Here is a 19,348-nt window from a genome sequence, read left to right as displayed (position 1 = left end):
GGAGCTGCCCGGGCCAAAGTCCGGCTGGCACAGCGCGCCGTGCCCGGCGGCTCCAGCGGATCCTGGAAGGAGCTGGCCCGGCTCCTGCGTGGGCTGCTGTGCAAACACCCGTGCTCAGGCCAGCTCCCGGGGGCTGGGAGGGTGGCTCAAGCCTTCAGGTGGAGATTAAACACCAAATTGCTTGGAAAAATCCAGCCCTGGGTGGGTGGGTTGGAGGTGCTCCGCAATGCTCGCGTGGCCAAGTGACAGAAAGTCATCTGATTGATAGCTGGGTGATTCACATGGAGAAAAAGACTTTGTACTGTTGCTTTGGGAAAGTAATTTGTGAGATAAGAAGCCTTTGTGATGGAGGTAGGAACGCCTTGAATCCATCAGTGCTCTGTGGCCCCTGCAAAGCTTTGAGTGCTCCTATTTCGTTATAGTTATGTTTGTCTTGTCCACCTGCAAAGTGTGCACTGCCCAGTGGCCTTCAGGTGCTCCCAAATCCCCAAGGAAATAGTGAAAAATTTGCAGATCACTGTCCTTAGCACAGCTATTGTGTGTAAGAGTGAACCCTGTGCTGAACTGGTGCAGAGGGTCAGAGGAAATGCTGCTGCTTTGGCACATCTGATGAGGTCTGTCCTTGTCCTGCCGTCCTGAAGTGGTCAGGACTGGGTGATCACTGTAAATCCCTTTCAATTGAACTGTTCCATTCCATGGATGTGCATCGAAGTCCCTTGTGATGGGCATGGTGGATTACTCAGATTGCTGACTAGTTTTGTGCTGCAAACTCTTGTTTTGGGGGCTTTCAATATTACAGAGCTGTAGGCTGTGGTCTCCTCTTAAATAAGCAAGGATAGAAACATGTTGAGTGGTATTTCCCTTTTAGAGCAGAAGTCAAATCATCACAGTCTAGTTGTGAACTGGAAATAGTGCAGTGCCATCCACAGTAAATAACAGCCCAGAAGAATTTAGCTCATCCTGAATTCTTCACAGTGAGCTATCTGCACCTTTTACTGTGTGAGGTGGCAACAGGGATGCTCTATCCCAAACCATGAGGATTCTGCAGGAGGGTGGGGGACACAGGGTGATGGGCACAGCTGGCTCTCACCAGCTCTTAATAACAGTGAGATCTTGCCCAGATACAAATTTAAAGCTTTGGGCATCCCCTGCATGGGGCAGTGATTGATAAGGAAGGGTTGTTTGAGGAGAAGGTGTGAGGGTGAGATTTGTTATCACAGGGCAGAACAGGTGAAAGTGCACACAGAAAAACTCTCAAATACCCTCTTCCTCTCAGCCTCTCTCCTCTTCCTCTCTGTCCCTGCCTGGGGAGTGCCCTGGGGAATTGTCTCCCTTTTGCAGGGTCAGTGCAGTGTCATTGCCGAGGGCAGCTGATAACCTATTATCTACAGCTTGGTGATGCAGATGGGGGCTGATGATAGTGTTAGCCACAGAGGGGTGATAACCCTGGAATCACCATGCTGTGGGAGTGTGTGGTTGGAGGGAGGTGTGTGAGCTGGGTCTGTGGGACAGAGAGGTTTGGGAGTGTGCAAGTGATGAATAACCAGTACCTCAAATCAGAGATTTGGGCTTCCTTTTGTTGCATTGGTGTAGTGTGGAGCTGTGGAGCAGTTTGATGAAGCATCCTTCAATTAACATACCAGTCTGGGCCAAGCTCCTGGAGAGCTTTCCTTTCTGGTGGGAAGTGTTCATACTGCAGCCTCAATGCCTTCTGCTTGCCTTTCAGCACAGAACTGCAGCTTTGGTTTATTCTACTGGAATCCTTCTGCTGATTTCCTCTTGGAGAGTGGCTTTTGGGAAACCTCAGCACCTCGTGGTTAATAAACCACTGCTTTGCTGCTCCTTGGTCTTAGTCCCTCTGTGCTGGTGCTAACAGAATAGCAAGAGTCATTAGAGAAATATGCAAGATATTCCAGTTATTTTTCTTTGGACAGTGCTGGTAGCAAGTAAAAGAGATAAACAGAGCTGTGCTTAGCTTATTACATCATTGGTTTTACTGAAAGGGTCAAGGTCCAGCTCTGGATGTTGTTGCAGGATGTATTTGAGCTGTTCCTGAGCTGAGTGTGTGATGCCAGAAGAAAAAGAATCATTTTAGTGCTCTCCCCGTGTCCTTTCCGAGTGGTGCCTTGGTAGAGGTCATGGTGAGACAAATCCTGCCAGGTAATTTTTTGGCTTTGCACTGGAAAACTCTGCCCTTGGCTCCTGTTAAGGCCCAGGAGCTGCTCCTGCCCTGGCAGAGGCAGCCAAGGGAAGCCCTGCTGACATCTGCTGACATCTGCTGGGTGTTGGGGCGGGCAGGGACCATCAGGGCTCCCTGGGTGGGGAACCACACGGCACAGAGTGGGCTCTGTCCCACTCCTGTCCTGCTGGGATGGCTCCTGGGGGCTTTGCTGGCTGGATTTGCTGCTCTGGTGGCTTAGGCTGAGGTCTGCTTGCTCCTCTTGTGACATGGCTGGAAAGAAGGACTTGAGGACCCATGCCCATTTTTGCCTATTTTTGTTTGGATTGGTGATGGTGAGACTCTCCACAGTGCCCTTCCTGAGCAGCTGAAATGTCAAAGACATGCACAACACACCTGGCTGATGCTGTAGAAAAAGGGAGAAAATGTTTGTTTAATTATTCCAATATTTCAGCAACTTCACCTCCATCATTTCAGGTGTGAATAAAATCTGGTGTGAGCCTGTAAGGGCTGAGGATGTGTTTTCACAATTGGCTTTTGGACTCAGCACAAGAGGTGCTGAAGATTGTGACTGTCTTCATCTCTGGATGAGAATGAGCTAGTTCTGGTATTAGTCTGTGTCCAGGAAATCCTGTGCTGGAGAGCTTCCCTTTCAGGAGCCCAGTGGGGCTGTCCCAGGGAGGTGGTGTGGTGCCCTGAGGTTTGAGGAGATGGAGCAAGGCTTCCTGTACCTGGTTCACGTTGAGAAATTAATTTGCCTTTCAGGCCAGGTGTTGCCAGAGAGGTGCAGTTTGGTGTCTCACCCCTGTGGGAGCTTCCCAGGCTGTTGTTGCTGTGGGAATCACCAGGAGCTGATGAAATTGTCTGTGGAAGAACATGGGGTGTGGTGAGCAGGATCTCCCCTTGGTGCGTGGGGATGTGACCTCCTCCCTGACCCATCTTGGGCTGGATTTCTAAAACCTTGGACAGGAATGGTTAAAGGGCTCTAGGACATCACCACCTATGTCAGGAGTGTCTCCAGCCCAAAGAGGATTCTTGCTAATCCCTGCTTCCCTCTCTTTCCTGCTTCCTCTCTGCCTGCCCCGAGTGTGGAGCACTGGCAACACCCCAGGTCAGGACCATGGGGGATCCTGGCTGCTGCAAGCTGTGCTAAATGCTTTCCTGGGACACAATTTATATCCCATAAAAGCTCCTGCAGGGTGCCTTGCTGCAGAGCTCTGTTTTGGGGCTGTCTCTGATGTAATCTGTCAGGACAGGGGCTGCTCTGTGACTTACTGCTGCAGGTCTGCTTGGGGATGGGTGACCAGTTGCTTACCTAGCATTACCAAAGCAACGAGTTGTTGCTTTCCATGACTCATGAAAATGCACTGTAGGCTCTCTTAAGAATGGCTGAGATCATTTTTTGGCTGGCTCTGGGCATCTGGTTTCCTTAGCATATAGCAGTGGGGGTGGAGGGAGGGGGATTTCCAAACTCGTTTCTTTGTATGTGTGATCTGGTTTTCAGAGCTGGCACAGAAAGTACTTCATTTTAAAAAGGGGATGAAAGAGAAAAAAGACCTGTAACTTCCATGTCTGTTTGGTTTTTGTAGCATGTTTCATTTAGTCGTGGTTTGGTGTAAAAAGGGGAAAGGTGCTAATAATATTTCAGAGCTGTAGGCTGCGGTTCTCCTCTTAAATACGCAAGGATAGAAACATGACGAGTGGTATTTTCCTTTTAGAGCAAATCTTTCTGGGGAAGGAGAAGGAGGTACAGAGGAAATTCTACAAACTAAACTGTAATTTCATTAATTTCATCTTTTTCTTTTCTTTTTTTTTGGCTGTCTTTCCTCAGATAGGGGACTTTGGTGCAGCAGAGCAGAGTCTTAGCAAGAGGTGTTTTAATGTTTGGTTAATCTGATTATTATTTTAAAAAATATTTATTTATTTATGTGTAGACCCTGGATTCACTTTCTGTGTTTTTCCTGTGTGGTTCAAAGGCAGCAGCACAGACATCCTTGAGAAGCAAGTGCAGCAAGATAAACATCAACCAGAAGAGAATCAGAGCGCTGTGACAGCTTCAGAGGGCAGGAGGTCCCCAGGTGCTCTGACACCTCTGCAGCAAGGCTGCAGCAGCCTCTGTGTAATCCTTCCCCAGCCCAGCCACTGTCTGCAGGCACCTGAGAGCAGGCAGAGAGAAGGGAGGGGAAATCCTGAGCAGGCAGAATTGTTTGCATAGGGAGATTTGTGGTGCTGTGGGTTTGGTGTGCCCATCCTTTGCAGGGCTGGCAGGAATAAAACAATAACCTGTTGCCTATTCATACATCTCATACATGATGCATAAATTCCATTCAAACACAGGATTCTGTCTGGTCAGTGTCAACTTCTTCCTCTGAATCCTGATGGCATCATCCTGCCCGAGCAAGGTGGGAAGAAGTTCATTTCTCCTGATAATAGGGCAAAAAATTCTCTTTCTCTGAAAGATTCAGGTGTCCTGTGGCTGCTGTCTCATTGTGAGTCCTTTCTTTAGAAAAAAGTATCCTACATAACATAGTTTCCATTTTAACATTTTAAACCTAAACTATAGGTTTAACCTATAGTTATAACCTAAAACTATATTTAACACACTACTTAAGAGAATCAATACAGCATAACTTTCTAACACAACACACATAATATTCATTTGAATATTGCAAAAAGCCAATCATAAAATAGGCATTTTTCACACTTCCCAAGCCCAGCCACTGTTTGCAGGCGCCTGAGAGCAGACAGAGAGAAGGGAGGGGAAATCCTGGGCAGGCAGAAGGTGATTGTTTGGATAGGGAGATTTGTGGTGCTGTGGGTTTGGTGTGCCCATCTTTTGCAGGGCTGGCAGGAGCCAGGGTTTGGTGGAGGAATTTGATAGCTGTGAACCAGCCTCTAATGCTGGGCATGGTCAGTGCTGGAGCTTGTGGGGTTGGTTCTGCAGCCAGGGGAGGCAGAAGGGCGTCCTGGTGTGCTCAGGGCTGGAGCTGCAGATCCGTGCTGGGAACAGCAGCAGCTCCATGGCCCAGCCCTGGGCCAGGGCTGAGCAGAACAATGTGACTGAACAGGCTTGGGCTCCTTCCCCGGGAGCTGGGCTGGGACAATGCAGGGACCCAGAGCTGTGCCAGGAGCTCCCCTTGCTCTGAGCTCCCCTTGCCAGGAGCTTTCCTTGCTGTGAAAAACGCCAATCACTTGTTTTTAAAATTTTAAAAGTTTAATAGTAATAAAATGGTTATAAAAATAGTAATATAATTAGAGTAATAATAATTTGGATTAGGACAATATGAGACAACAGAAACAAAGAGTTACAGACAGTCTGGGTATCTTTTTCTGGGCAGCACAAGCCTGGAAAAGGACACACATTAACAAAGGATTAACCCTTAAAAACAATAACCTGTTGTATATTCATACATCTCATACATGATGCATAAATTCCATTCAAACACAGGATTCTGTCTGGTCATTGTCAACTTTTTCCTCTTAATCCTAATAGCATCATCCTGCCCAATTGAGGCAGGAGGAAGTTCATTTCTCCTGATAATGGAGCAATAAATTCTCTTTTTTCTGAAAGATTCAGGTGTCCTGTGGCTGCTATCTCACTGTGAGTCCTTTCTTTAGAAAAAAAATCTTACACAGCATAGTTTCTATTTTAACCTCATTTTATAACCTAAAATTGTATTTAACTCACTACTTAAGAGAATTAATACAGCATAACTTTCTAACAGAACACATATAATATTCATTTTAATATTTGTGAAAAGCCAATAATAAAATAAGCTTTTTTCACACTTGCTCTGAGCTTCCCTTGCTCTGAGCTTCCCTTGCTCTGTGCCCAGCGAGCAGGAGGAGCTGCCCTGCTTCTGTTTGTGTGAAAAGCTGATGAAAAGCAAAGCCCTGGAGCTCGAGGAATGGCAAGCAGAGCTCCAGGGAGGTGATGGAGCCACCCCAGGGTTTGGCTCGGGGTTGCTGCCTGCCCAAGCACCCTGTGCCAGGAGCTGCTGTGAGCCCCACAACTGCTCAGGCCCTTCATGTTCTCCTCCACCTCTGAATTCTCTGCATCTTTGCTAGTTAGGTTGGACAAAATAGATAAAAAACACTGACTTAACCAAAAATGTAGTCTTTACCCTCTTTTTTTCCATGGATATTTAATGTATTTAATTATTTATATTATTTATATGCATGTATTTAATGCATGGCCTAGCACATTACAGATCCAAGCCTTCTGGGTCTTAATTGTTTTGTTCCATGCAAAAATAGGAAACAAACGTGACTTGAGCTCTTCTGCTCTTTGTGGTGCTCGTGAGGAGTATTTGAACACATGTCCACAGTTTATTTTTCTGAACTGGTGGGCAGCTGCAGCCCAGGGGCCTGTAGTGCCACGGTGACACTGGCCCAGGCCCAGCAAGACCACGGGATGAGCTCTGTGAGATCCAGCACAGCCTTTTTCAGAAGGTCAAGTGTAGCCATGATATTTTCTGAAAAATCCTTTCCTTAGGGTTTTCCCTGCTGAGAGGCCTCAGGAACAAAATGTAAACAATGATTATCTGCTGCTGTGGAATGCAACAGGTGGATCTGGGATTGGTCTCATGTGATTGTTTCCAATTAATGCCCAATTACAGTGAGCTGGCTTGGACAGAGAGTCTGAGACACAAACCTTTGTTATCATTCTTTCTTTTTCTATTCTTAGCTAGCCTTCTGATGAAATCCTTTCTTCTATTCTTTTAGTATAGTTTTAATGTAATATATATAATAAAATAATAAATTAAGCCTTCTGAAACATGGAGTCAGATCCTTGTCTCTTCCCTCATCCTGGCACTCCTGTGAACATGGTCACAGTCAAGTCCTTATTTATAGACTAATTTTTACAATCAGGTAAATTTCTGCTGGGCAAGATCCACCTGCAGCTGTGAACCCGGTGGGTTTGGTGAGCAGGGAATGCCAGCAGATGAACTGGCATAGCTGAATTCCATGGTTTTACCCTGCTTGATGCTGGATAAAAGAAGTGGGAACAAAATTTGGAAAGCTGTTCTGCTGTATTATTATTTTATTGTTTTTCAAACTGCTGTGCCTTGGTATTGTCCCCCAGTGCATAATGTTCTTTTGACTAGGAAAGCCAGTATCGGGATACCCCAAAGGGGCTGCTTAATTTCTAGGCAGGTGTTGCTATCAAAGCTGTATTTTTTGATCTCTAATTTACAGATGGAGATGTTGAAGGAACCCACCTCTCCCAAAAATTAAGTCATTCCCTGTCCAGTCTAAGGTTCCCAGTGTATAGTGTTGGCAAAAAGGAATTTTAGATAACATTCTTTCCTCCAAAAAAATACAGATTTATTTCTTTTAACAAAAAAAAAAAAAAAAGGGGAAGTGTGGATTCTGATGTAATCATGTGACTCCAGGAACAAGGTTCTTATGAAAATCACAGAATCCTGTGAGAATTTGCAATGCTCAGGGTTATCCCATTGTTCAGCAAGAAATGAAGCAAAACCTTCTACTCCCAGCTGCCCCATCCCTTGGTGTCCATCTTGTTGCAAGAGATATTTGGGCTGTGTGGCTTTTGGTAGGTTTTTTGTTGTTGTGGGATTTTATTTATTTGTTTGTTTTGTTTTTTTGTTTTTGTTGGGTTTTGTTTGGTTTTGTTTCTGGGGTTTTTTTTTGGTTGTTGTTTTTTGTGGGTCTTTTTTCTTAATGTTGTGGGGTATTTTTTATGGTTGATGTAGTGAAATATTTTTTTCCTTGCATGGTGAAATTCACAGATCTGTGGCTTTGAGGCTCTCAGGTACTCTTTGGGTTGTGTCTCTTGCGGAAGCCTTGCACTCTTCAGGCATTTTAGAACCAAGAGAGAGCCTTGCTGCTGTTGTGGCATGAATCAATGCCAATGGAAATTGCCTTGTAAACCTCAACACTTAAAATGCATTGGAGCCTCTTCTCCCCAAACCCTTTGGTTCCCTGCATTTCCCTTTCTGGAGTGGTTGGGTTTTTGTGCTTTTTTTCTGACAATCTCTCACAGGAGGCTTGACCTCGATGTTTGCTGTCTGTGCTCTTGCCAACCTGCCTTTTGCAAAAATAAATGAAATGCTTTTCCATCTTGGACAGCAGCAGGCTTGAGACCTCAGAGCAGTGTTCTGATAGTACAAAAATGATACAAAAATGAGGTTCCTGTGGGACAGGAATTGGGGGACTTGCTTGGGTGCCTCAGAGCTCTCTGAAGGTGAGCACCAGGCTCATGCAAGTCCTCTGTTGTATAAGTTCCCTTGGGTAATCCCTGTTAGCTGCCTCTGGAGGTATTCAAAACCTGCCTGGACGTGCAGCCTGGGAGATCTCCAGAGCTCCCTTCCCAGCAGAGCCATTCTGGGATTCTGTGAACATCTGGAAGACAAAGCATCCTCAGAGGGCAGCTCTCCCACCACAGGCAGGCAGAGCAGCGTGTTCTTGTACAGCCTGGGAGATATTTATCCTGTGACTAAGCAGAAAAGAGATGGAAAAGGTCCTGTGAGATCTTCTCATCCACCTGGTGTGTATTTATTAATAGGGGAGACAGGAGGGGTTTGCTCAGGGCACTGAGGAGGAGCAGCAGGCACCCAACTCTGCACACACATGACTCAACCTGCACAGTTGCAATTGTTGCTTGCAGCAATAGGATTTTGTAGTAAAAGGGCCAAAAGCTCTTGACTTGATGTTTTTGGCATATTTGGAGCCTTCTCCTTAACTTGCTGTCAGTTTGTGCAGGCATGAGCTTGTCTTTTTATAGCATTCTAGGAATAAGCTAATTTTACTTGATATTTATGATGGAGTAGGTGGCTTGAAAACTAATAATAATAAAGAGGGGAAAAAATAGAAGCCTTTTGGAAAGGAGAGGTCAGCCAGCTGGACCTCTGCACAGCTGGCTCTGCTGGCCATGATGTACAGCAGAGGCTCCCAGAGGAGGTGTCAGAGAGGTGCAGGTGGAAATGCTATTGCCATGACAAGCAGAGCAGTGCTGGTGTGTCAGCCCAGAGCTTGGGGACCATCAGCATTGCTTGGTTTGTCACTGCTTGGTAACCACAGCACGGTGAACGTGGGTTGGGTTTTATTTCTCATTCCCCAAACGCAGCTCAGAGCGCTGGGGTTGGAATTGCTGAGTTTGGAGAGCAAAGGGGCAGATTCTGATCAGGGAGGGACTGGAGCATGTGCTCCTGTAGGGAATGGGAGCAGGAATTTCCTATCCAGGCATGTGCTGAGCTGCCTTCTCCTACTGAGGCTGTGCTGGTTTTTGCTCTTAGGATCACTTTGCTGGCTCCAGAGGTCAACACCAGTGTGAGATCAACATTTAGGGTTAAGGATGAGAACTGTTCCATGCTGCAGGTGAGCAGCCAACCTTCCTCTGCACCTGTGACATCTTTTTGCTGCTGGAGGCACTTGGTTGGGGCTGTTCTGCAGATGCATTTCCTGACACCATAGTACATTTTGTGTGGGTTTTGGAAGTGTTATGGGACATCTCTTGGCTGAGTAGTTGCTCTGTGGCAGGGGGAGAAGCTCTCCCAGATGCATGGAGGGTGTTTCATGGGACAGGCAGTGTCCCTGGCACCACTGCTCTTTCTCTTGGCTTGTCCTGTGGAAGTGACAGTATCACAGATGACGTTTTCCAGGAAGACTTCCAGCACTTGTAAAGAGCTCTGACATGGGCTTTGCCTCCCTTCCCTCCTCCACCAGACATCTCCTAGGGAGGAGGGAGCTGGAGCAAGGCACAGTGCACACAGGGAACAAATCTGCCTTATTATTATTTAATTTAGAGAGGACTTGGCCTAAAGATGTAAAAAGGAATTGCAGGCACTGTCTGGACACCACCTCTCCTCATCAATTAGCAGTATTAAACTCTCAGCAGGGAGAATTAATTAGAAAACTGAAATCTCTCTATCATGACAGCCTTCTGGTTTGCATTGAAATGCAGCCAGAGGACTGGAAAGGCTTCTGTATTTTGTTTTGATACACAGGCATATGTTTCTTTCCATCGTGGAAATTAATTCTGTCTGTCTGTAACGGAGCCGTGGGAATCAATATTGAGCTGAGCTGTGTTTCTCCAGAGCTTTCTTCTAAAAGGAGTTGACTGCTTCCCCACTGTGCCTAATAAGTGACCTGATTTTGGAGCAGCTGCTCTGCCAGTTCAGAGGTGTTGCACAGCTGCCTTGGTGGCTCATGGTCTCTCAAGGGTGATGGGCTTCTCTTTTCTGAAAGTCCCCAGGTCAGACTTTCTCTGAGCTGGACAGAATGCCCACATTTGTGACTTTCCATTGCTCCACACCAGGCTGGACGTGGCAGGAGAGGAAATTACTCATCCCACTGCCTCCCCTGCAGTCTGCTCTTGGCCCTGGTGAGCTGTCATGCTCTCCGTCTCAACTTCTGCAATGCCCTGAGCTGGGTTTAGAGGCAAGACCCAGCTTTTCCTCAGTGGCATCATCCTTCCTTCCCTCCACCAGGCTTGGGGAGTGAAGCAGAGTGAGTGCAGCCATAGGAAGCTGCTGCCTTGCACTGGGGGAGCACTGGGTGATGGCACAGCTTGGGCAACTCTGCTGCAATGTGTGCACTGCAGCAGGCAACAGGCAGTGCTCAGGCTCTGCACAACCACAGCTTCGGGAAATTTGGGTGGGGAAGGGTTGGCAGGAGAGGCAGGGCAGACCTGGGAGGCCCTGAGAGGGCTCTGAGCTTTGGGCAGTGTGTGCTCTGCAGGCTGTGAGGTTCTGTGAGCCCATGGCTGTGCTCTGCAGGCTGTAAGGTTCTGTAAGGTTCTCACAGTCGGGTTCCTGCTCTGTTGGTGGCTCATTTTTTACTGTGAAGGCAAGGGCACTTGAGTTCATGTGATACTGCAAGTTCAGAGGATGAGAATAAAGCCTCTGTGGAAGCTGCCCCACGTGCTTGTTTCATAACCCCATCACCACCCCACTGATGGCAGGCATGAGCCAGCAGCTCATGGGGGCAGCTGAGTCCTGGGGCTGTGCAGAAACCTTCTCCTTGTGCCCAAAATCACAGATGGCAGCTCATGGGGGCAGCTCAGTCCTGGGGCTGTGCAGAGCCTGCTCCTTCTGCCTAAAATCACAGCTGGCTTTTAATCTTTGCTTGCTACTGAGCCCTCACTGAGCTCTGCCTTCTCCCACTGGAGATTCCTCAATCCAGAGCTGCATGGCAGAACCTCCTCCCCCAGCGATGTGTGGAGATGAACAAATTTGCAGACACCCTAATCACACCCCAAAGCCCACCTCAGCCCCTCTGTGCCTAAATCCAAGTTTTCAAATTGGGCACTGAAGTGACCAAGCCTAAAGGATCCTCATCTCCCCAGATGAGGCTGAGCCAGGATTATTCACACACACAGCCCTGCCTGTGAGGATGAAGATCTGCACCTAGGGGAGAGCACTGTCCTGCATAATTTTCCCTTCCACAGGACAAAATCCTGTCCTCAGACAGTTCTCTGTGTATTTATGACTCAGGGGGAAACCCTGATGCCAGCTACACCTACAGAACCCTCTGATGCCAATGAACATTCCCCTCTAAGTGAACACTTAGAACATTTGAAGAGTTGCATGAGCAAGGAGAGGACCTGCCAAAATTTGTGGTGGCTGTTGGGATCCTGGTCTCTCCATGTGGCGTGGAGGTTGTGCTTCTTGCCCACAGAGAAGGAGCAAATCAACCAGGTGGCTGCTGAGAGAGCAGAGAGTGGTCAATTATTCCTGAGCCCTGGGCTTTGCAGTCGATCAGAAAGTCAGGCTGGGATCAATAAAAGCCAGGCAGGCTGCAGGGGAGAGGCTGTGCTCGTTAAAGAGAAGCTGTGCAGGGGGATGGCTGCCAGGGACTATTGATCCCTGCAGGCTGGGGGGAAATGCTGCATTTCAGGGGCTGGGGGAGGCTCCTGGCATGGCCAGGTGTGTTCTCCATCCTCTGTGCAAGGCAGAGAAGGTGGGTCAGAGATGGGCTAGGGTGAGAGTGGGGGTTGGCACAGTGGCATCAAAGCCCTGGTCCTGCCACGATGCCAGGCCAAGGCCATAGGATGGATCTCCTGTCACATTCACATTCTCTGAAAAATCCCTTTGCCCAGGGTTTTTTTCCTGGGAAGCTGAGAAGCCTCAAAGAAAAGGGAAACAATTCTTATCTCATTTGCTTCTCCTGTGTTGTGCTCACATGTGGAATGTGTTTGGAGATTGTTCACCCACAGGTGATTGTTCCATTGGATTCTGCTGGGAGTTGTTTTCACTCTTTGGCCAATCAGGGCCAAGCTGTGTCGGGACTCTGGAGAGAGTCAGAAATTTTCATTATTAGCTTTTTAGCCTTCTGTAAGTATCCTTTCTGTAAGTATCCTTTATCCTACCCTTCCTGTCTACCTTCTTTTTAGCTTTCTGTAAGTATCCTGAAAGGATACTTACAGAAGGCCAGAAAGATAATAATAAAATATATATATAGTATATACTACAGTATGACTATATATATGAAGTATATATATATATATATATATATATATAGTATATACTACAGTATAGTTTAGTATAGTATTCTTTAATATAATATAGCATCATAAAATAATAAATTAGCCTTCTGAGAACATGGAGTCAGATTCATCATTCCTTCCTGCCATGGGGCACCCCACAAATACAATAATCTCCCTCCTTCCCAGTCCAGAGCTTGGTCCCTTAGTGTTAAAATCCCTGTTTGGAGCATGTTGGATCAGCCATGAGGTTCGTTATGCAGTTGATACCTGTTGGAACTTAGGGCATAGAGAATATTTCTCTGTTTGTTTTGATAAGCCTTCATTTTTAAGGAAACATTGCTTTTAACTTTTGTTTATGGAGAGGGCTTCTAAGGCTTTGAGATGAATTGGAATTGATGAGTGCGTAAAATAGATAATAGTATAATTTATTACAGGGTGAACAATTTAGCATTTGGGGTTTTAGTATGGAAGTAGATAGAAGACAAAATGGAAGCTTTTTGGGTGTTGTTTGGTGGTTTTTTTCCTGTTTATTTACTCTATTTTCTGTTGTGTTAGTGATATAGAATGATTAGTTGGGGAGAGCTGCAATGTAGATGTTGCATGATAGAGAAATAATTAGTTGTTGGTAGAAAAGTAGAAGTAAAGTATGTTTTAAAAGTTAATTGGCCAAAACAGCTGTGAAAGACCTTGGAATCCCAGTCCCTGGTGCAGATTCCAGCTCTCAGGCCAGGCTCCCCATGGCACAGCCTTGGCTTTGCAGTTCTCTGGTGTAACGCTCCATTCATGGAGACTCCTTGTTTCTGATACCACATGATTTTCTCCCAATTGCTTTTCCCTGGAAATATTTTTTTTCTGAGACAAACACTTTTCTGATGGCTTATTTCAGCTGAAGGTTTTACTATCTATTCCTGCTTTTTGGTTTCTGCTCATTCTCCTTCCTGTTTTTCCCAGTAACATGGATGAAAGGGGCCTGAAGCTTCACTTTTCCACATATACAGTTTTGCTTTAATTTCCCTCCCACAAAATCTTTGGTCATTTGAGGAGAAGGACAAAATAAGGCAATAAAAACCTGCAGGAGGAAGAAATGACAACATTCTTCTGCATTGGTTTTTATTTTATATGTAGAAATACCTTCCCTTTGCTGTGTTCACGTGGAGGGGAATGTTCATTGGCATCAGAGGGTTTCTGTAGGTGTAATCAGGGTTTCCCTCTGATTTAGAAGTGCACAGAGACCTGAGGACAGGATTTTGCTCTGTGGAAAGGAAAATGATGCAGGACAGTGCTCTCCCCTAGGTGCAGATCTTCATCCTCACAGGCAGGGCTGTGTGTGAAAATAATCCTGGCTCAGCCTCATCTGGGGAGATGAGGATCCTTTAGACTGGGTCACTTCAGTGCCCAATTTGAAAACTTGGATTTAGGCACAGAGGGGCTGAGGTGGGCTTTGGGTGTAATCAGAGTGTCTGCAAATTTTCTCTGTAAAAAATGTGAGTTCAGTAGACACAATTCTGTGCAGACCCTGATAGAAATAAAAACCCAAACAGGTGGGAAACATGTGTTGTCTGGACACTTGCTTTGCTTGAGCTGTCTGTTACATGTAAAATAGATTAACTCTGAGCTGATGGGGCTGTGGTGTGTGATCTTTGCTGATTAGAAGAGTCCTTTCTAATCCTTTAGATTTGCTTCTTTGTTTTATTGTTCCAGAGGTTTGAGATCTGTATGGAAAATCAAAGCTATTTAATATGCCAGTATACATTGCTGATTACTGCAAAAGGAATATTACTGCAAAGGAGGAAAAGGGACTGAGAAAAATACCAGTACCCAAGGGGGCTACAAGAGAGCTGAAGAGGGACTTCTTACATGGACAAGGGAGAATGGTCTTAAACTGAAGGACGGGACATTTAGATTGGGTGTCAGGAAGAAATTCTCTCCTGTGAAGGTGAGGAGGCCCTGGCACAGGGTGCCCAGAGAAGCTGTGGTTGCCCCTGGATGCCTGGAAGTGTCCAAGGCCAGATTGGACAGGGCTTGGAGCAACTTGGAATAGTGGAAAGTGTCCCTGCCCATGGCAGGGGGTTGGAACCAGAAGATCTTTAAGATCCTTTCCTACCCAAACCTCTCTGTGATAACGTACTGGATGGAGTGTGCTGTCTGGAACATTTTGCTTATAAAAAGCAATTTCTGAGAAGAGGATTTGTTTTAAGATCTCAGTGGCTTCTTCAAAGGGCTGTCATGGATGGTAACAGCAGGACTCAGGCAGGTTCCAAACCTCTCATTGTCAGTACACGTTGTGCTGGAAGGAACAGGATGGCTCAGGAGATTTTTCTGTCGAGTGCAGCTGCCCTGGCTGGGTCACTGGCTGAAGGAATCTCCACTGAGCACGATGGATTTTGAACACAGATCTGTTCTCCCAGCAGCAGGGGCTGTGAGAAAGATTCTTGAGCAGTTTTGGGGTGTCATGGCCCAAACTGGGGAGAAGAAGCCTTGTTTTTATGAAAAATCCTTTCCCCTTAGGATTTTTCCTCCAGAGAAGCTGAGAGGCCTCAGGAACAAAATGTAAACATTGATTATCTGCTGCTGTGGAATGCAACAGGTGCATCTGGGATTGGTCTCATGTGGTTGTTTCTAATTAATGGCCAATCACAGTCAGCTGGCTCGGACACTGTCGGTGCCACAAGCCTTTGTTCTTTCTTTTTCTATTCTTAGCTGGCCTTCTGATGAAATCCTTTGTTATATTCTTTTAGTATAGTTTTAATACAATATATTATCATAAAATAATAAATCAGCCTTCTGAAACATGAAGTCAGATCCTCAAGTGCTGCATCTACAAGGATGCACAGTCTTAAATTGCTATTTTTTTACTTCCCTTGTGTGGTGTGTCCTTTGGATAACCTGGATGGAAAATGACTTCAGGGCAGGGCCTTGTGTGTCTGAAATGTCACCAAAATTTAGCTGTTGTTTTGTGCATCCCAGAATATGGTTCCAAGTTCCAGGACAGTTCTAAGTGCAGCAGGTTGAATGTTCTGTAGTGTTTTGAGAAAACTGTAAGGATGAGATTGGGATGATCAGAGAAAACCTGAAGTATTCCAACTAACCTGTAATATTCCACCTCTCCTTTGCCTTTGAATCCCTCTTTGCCAAGCCTGCAGGCTGCCTGAGCTATCAGCACACATCCATTTGTGTTCTCACCATTAAAACAATCTCATTTGCTGTTGTTTTTTTACACTACCCCAGCTCTGGCCTCTGAAGCTTTTTGAAAATAACGTTTACAATAATATTTTTAACAGTTCCGTAGTATACAAAACTCCAGTGCTCTGGCAGGACTCCCGGAAACTTGCTGAAAGTTAATGTGGTCAACTCTTAAAAAGGAGAGATTTTTTCCGCTTGACTCTTGCTTGTTAAACTCTCTGAGCCCAACATGTTCCCTGCTGCTTGAAAAAACAAGGAAAGTCCCAATTTTAGCAATGCTACTTTGAGTAGCTTTCCAGCCGAGCCCTATTTCAGGGGCAACTGTGGATTATTGTTTTTATTTTTATATTTTTTTTACAGTGGTGTGTCCCTACACCTCCAAACCAAAGTGCTGAGTGGTGCTCAGGCAGGAATAAGTTGGTGCTGCTTTCCCTGGAAGCCTGGGGGTGATAAACTGCACAGGGAGATGCTGTTTTGGCAAGACTTGCTGGCAAGAAAAATTCTTTTTGGGGTGGGTGATACTGGAAATCCCAAATATCAATAGCAGCTCTCAGGGCTGGACTGCATCTTCCTGCTTTCCTAACTTAATTCCTCACAGTAAATCCCCTGGTCACTTTGTTTTATCTTCCCTTACATCCAGGAGAAAATCACACTTCTCCATCCCTTTCTCTCCTGCTTTGCTTTCTGTAATTTAGATCCACAAAGGCAGGAGTCATGGGTGTACAGACATGTCATAGCTGAACTGTTGTCTCCCTTGAGCTCAGTCTTCTTAATCCCTTCCCAGCCAGGAGTGTGGGGAGAAAAAAAAAAAGAAAAGCAGGGTTTAATGTTCAAAGTGGATTAATAACCTTGCATGCATCTCTCATGCAGATACTCATACCCTGCACTCATGGAGCTGTGGAGAAGTTGAGCCACTCTGCTAAGTTCAGCTCAGGCAAATCAAAACTGATAAAAATCAATTATTATAATATTGTTATGTTATAATATCATAATATTATTAATGTTATATTATTATATTGAATATAATTATTGTTATTATATAAGTATATTTATTGTTATTATATTAATTATTGTTATATTATTAATATAACATTCAATTATTGATATATTATTATATTAATTATTATAATAATTCAGTTCTTATTATGTTATTATTGTTTTCCCCTGGATCAGAGCATCTGTTCTGGGCTTTCCTGCAGGTGAAGTGACTTCCAGCAGTTCCCTGAGCAGACTGGAGCAGGCAGAGTCTCTTGCATGCACATCGCAAACCTGGAATACATTGCCCCAGCATCTTGCTGAGCTCTCTCACTGCTTGGCAGGTGCTCACCAGGGAGATTTTGAGCAGATTTACAGGGTTCTGTGGGTGCAGTGGCCACTGGGAGCCCATTTTCAGATGCTCCCAGGTTTTGTGTCCCAAAATGCCAGCGCTGATCAGGGAGCTGAGTGCGGGGAGAAGCTGCTTGGAACAGCATCTGTAGGAAAAGGATTTTCCCTTTTTTTTTTCCCTTCTTATTTTTCCCCCCCTCCCTGTTTTTGAAGGGACATAATAATAGGACAGAATTTGTACTAGAAACAGGAATTTGTCCTTCTGGAACAGGAAGCTGCTGGTATGTATTTTTGGGAAGCCACGGAAATCACCAGTGTGTGCAGTCCAGTTTGAAGGCTGCCTGTCCTCAGCACTGAGCACATTTAGCATTTTCTGCTAAAACAGAAAACCCTCCTTTCTCCTGTGTATGTGTGGAGATTTCCTGCCCTGTGTGCATGTCTGGTTTGCTCACCAGGGCTGGGCAGGGGGGTCCCAGGGCTTTGCTGGGGCAGAGGTGATGGAGAACAGCACAGGGGAGGGCTCTGCTGATGGAAAGGTCCCCTGTTTTTTCCAGGGCTCATTTGCACAGTTCCTGTAGATGCTTGTTTTTGTGACTAGATATGGTTTGGAAAGGTCTGGAAGGTCTCCAGGAAGGCATTAGAAAAATCTATTGCTCTGATAAGGAGAGTCAGCCTGGGCTGTCCCAGGAATTTACAGTTGATCCAGACTGTCTGCCTGTGGCCCTCACTGCAAATTATGCACACAGCTTAATTCCTGGAAGTGTCACAGCACCTTTGAAAGCAAAAGTGAAGGTTTGGGCTGTTTCCTGCTCTTGTTATAATCAGATGGAATTTTCACTCTGCTTTCTTGCTGGTTTTCTGCTCCCTCTCGATTCGGTGTTGCGCAGACTGAGCAGTTCTTTCTCTAGGTAGGATTTTTAACCATTCAAGCTGTTTGGTTTCTTCCTTTTCTCCTCCTTGGTGTTGGAAATGGCCCTGGGCTCTCAGGCTGATGGTGCTGTGCTGGGAGGAAGCTGCAGGAGGAGGAAAAACCCTCTCCGGGCACTTGGATGCCTCTGCTGCTCTCTTATCACCTTCCCTTCCTGCTCGTCTCTCTCAAAAATAGGTTGGATAAATATCCCTGTGCTCGCCAGCACTGAGGCACCAGAGCTGCAGAAAATCATTTTAATCCATGCTTGGGACCATTCCTGGTCCTCCTCAGATTTGTTGCTGTGTTTCAATTGATTTGACCAAGCCAGGAGGTTTTCAAAGTGCTTTTTCGTCCCATTTGTGACCAATGCCTCGTATTTAACACTCCAGGATCTGTGTCAGTGTCCTGGAGCTTTCAGTGACTGCAGGGCAGGAATGTCTCACTTCCTCTGCAAGTCTGATCAAGTTCTGGAGTTGTTTCTCCCTTTTCTTATGCTGTCACACAGGTTTATGACCAAGAAATCTGAGGGCTTATCAGGCAGCTTAAGTGGAATTTGGTTTTGTTTTCTATCACAGTGTCCTTTAAAAGGTGCCCATCTTTAGGTGGATTTGGCCTTTGTTCAGTCTAAAATGAGGCTTTTCATTAGTGAGCAGGACAGGCTCCTGTGGGCTCAGGCCTGCTTTAGTTTATTGGTGGCCAAAAAAACCCAAAAAACCTTTCTGGGTGCAGGAGTTTGGCTGAATGCAGGGTGGCATTTGGCTGAATGCTGAATGCAGGATGGGAGGTCACTGAGCCTCTTCTGTGCTGGTTTTGGGGGCAGATTAAAGGCAGAAACTCTGGAGGGCTCCTGGGGACACACCTCCCATGAGGGATGGATGTATGGGGCACTCACTGCTGCTGAGAGCTGCCTGTGCTCAGCTTTTTACCCATGCAGTCAGAGGAAAGCTGGTCCAGCCTTGGGGAACCTTGGCTGCCATTTGGAAGGCCTAAATTTAGGTTTCTGCTTTGATTCAGCACTGCTTTTGCATGTCCTGCTGTCAGTCTGTTCCCCAAGTGAGTGTTACCCCACAGGGATGCTGTGGAATCTGAAGTGTTAAAGATGGTGTTGCTTTAGGGTTACATTAATCATGTAAAAACACATTAAAATACCATGTAATTAAAATGTTCTGCTCTTAAGGAAGCACAAGTTGTTTACCCCAAGATTTTAAAGCCATTGAGGTCCCAGGTTTGTGGTGTTACCTTTGGTGTGCGCAGAGGAAGGCAGACCCTGCTCTCCATTCCTAAATTAGGTTCTCTTTCC

The 19,348-nt window shown here is 45.8% G+C and overlaps 1 protein-coding gene across 2 annotated transcripts in view; it reads left to right on the top strand.

Annotated features, from left to right (window-relative positions):
- Window positions 1-19,348, top strand: part of LOC131558404 (mitogen-activated protein kinase kinase kinase 3-like) — an 82,705-nt gene that overhangs the window by 4,150 nt on the left and 59,207 nt on the right. The window lies entirely within an intron of this gene.

The sequence above is a fragment of the Ammospiza caudacuta genome, chromosome 1 (assembly GCF_027887145.1).
Source record: "Ammospiza caudacuta isolate bAmmCau1 chromosome 1, bAmmCau1.pri, whole genome shotgun sequence".
NCBI classification, from domain to species: domain Eukaryota; kingdom Metazoa; phylum Chordata; class Aves; order Passeriformes; family Passerellidae; genus Ammospiza; species Ammospiza caudacuta.
This window is presented reverse-complemented; position numbering and strand designations above follow the sequence as displayed.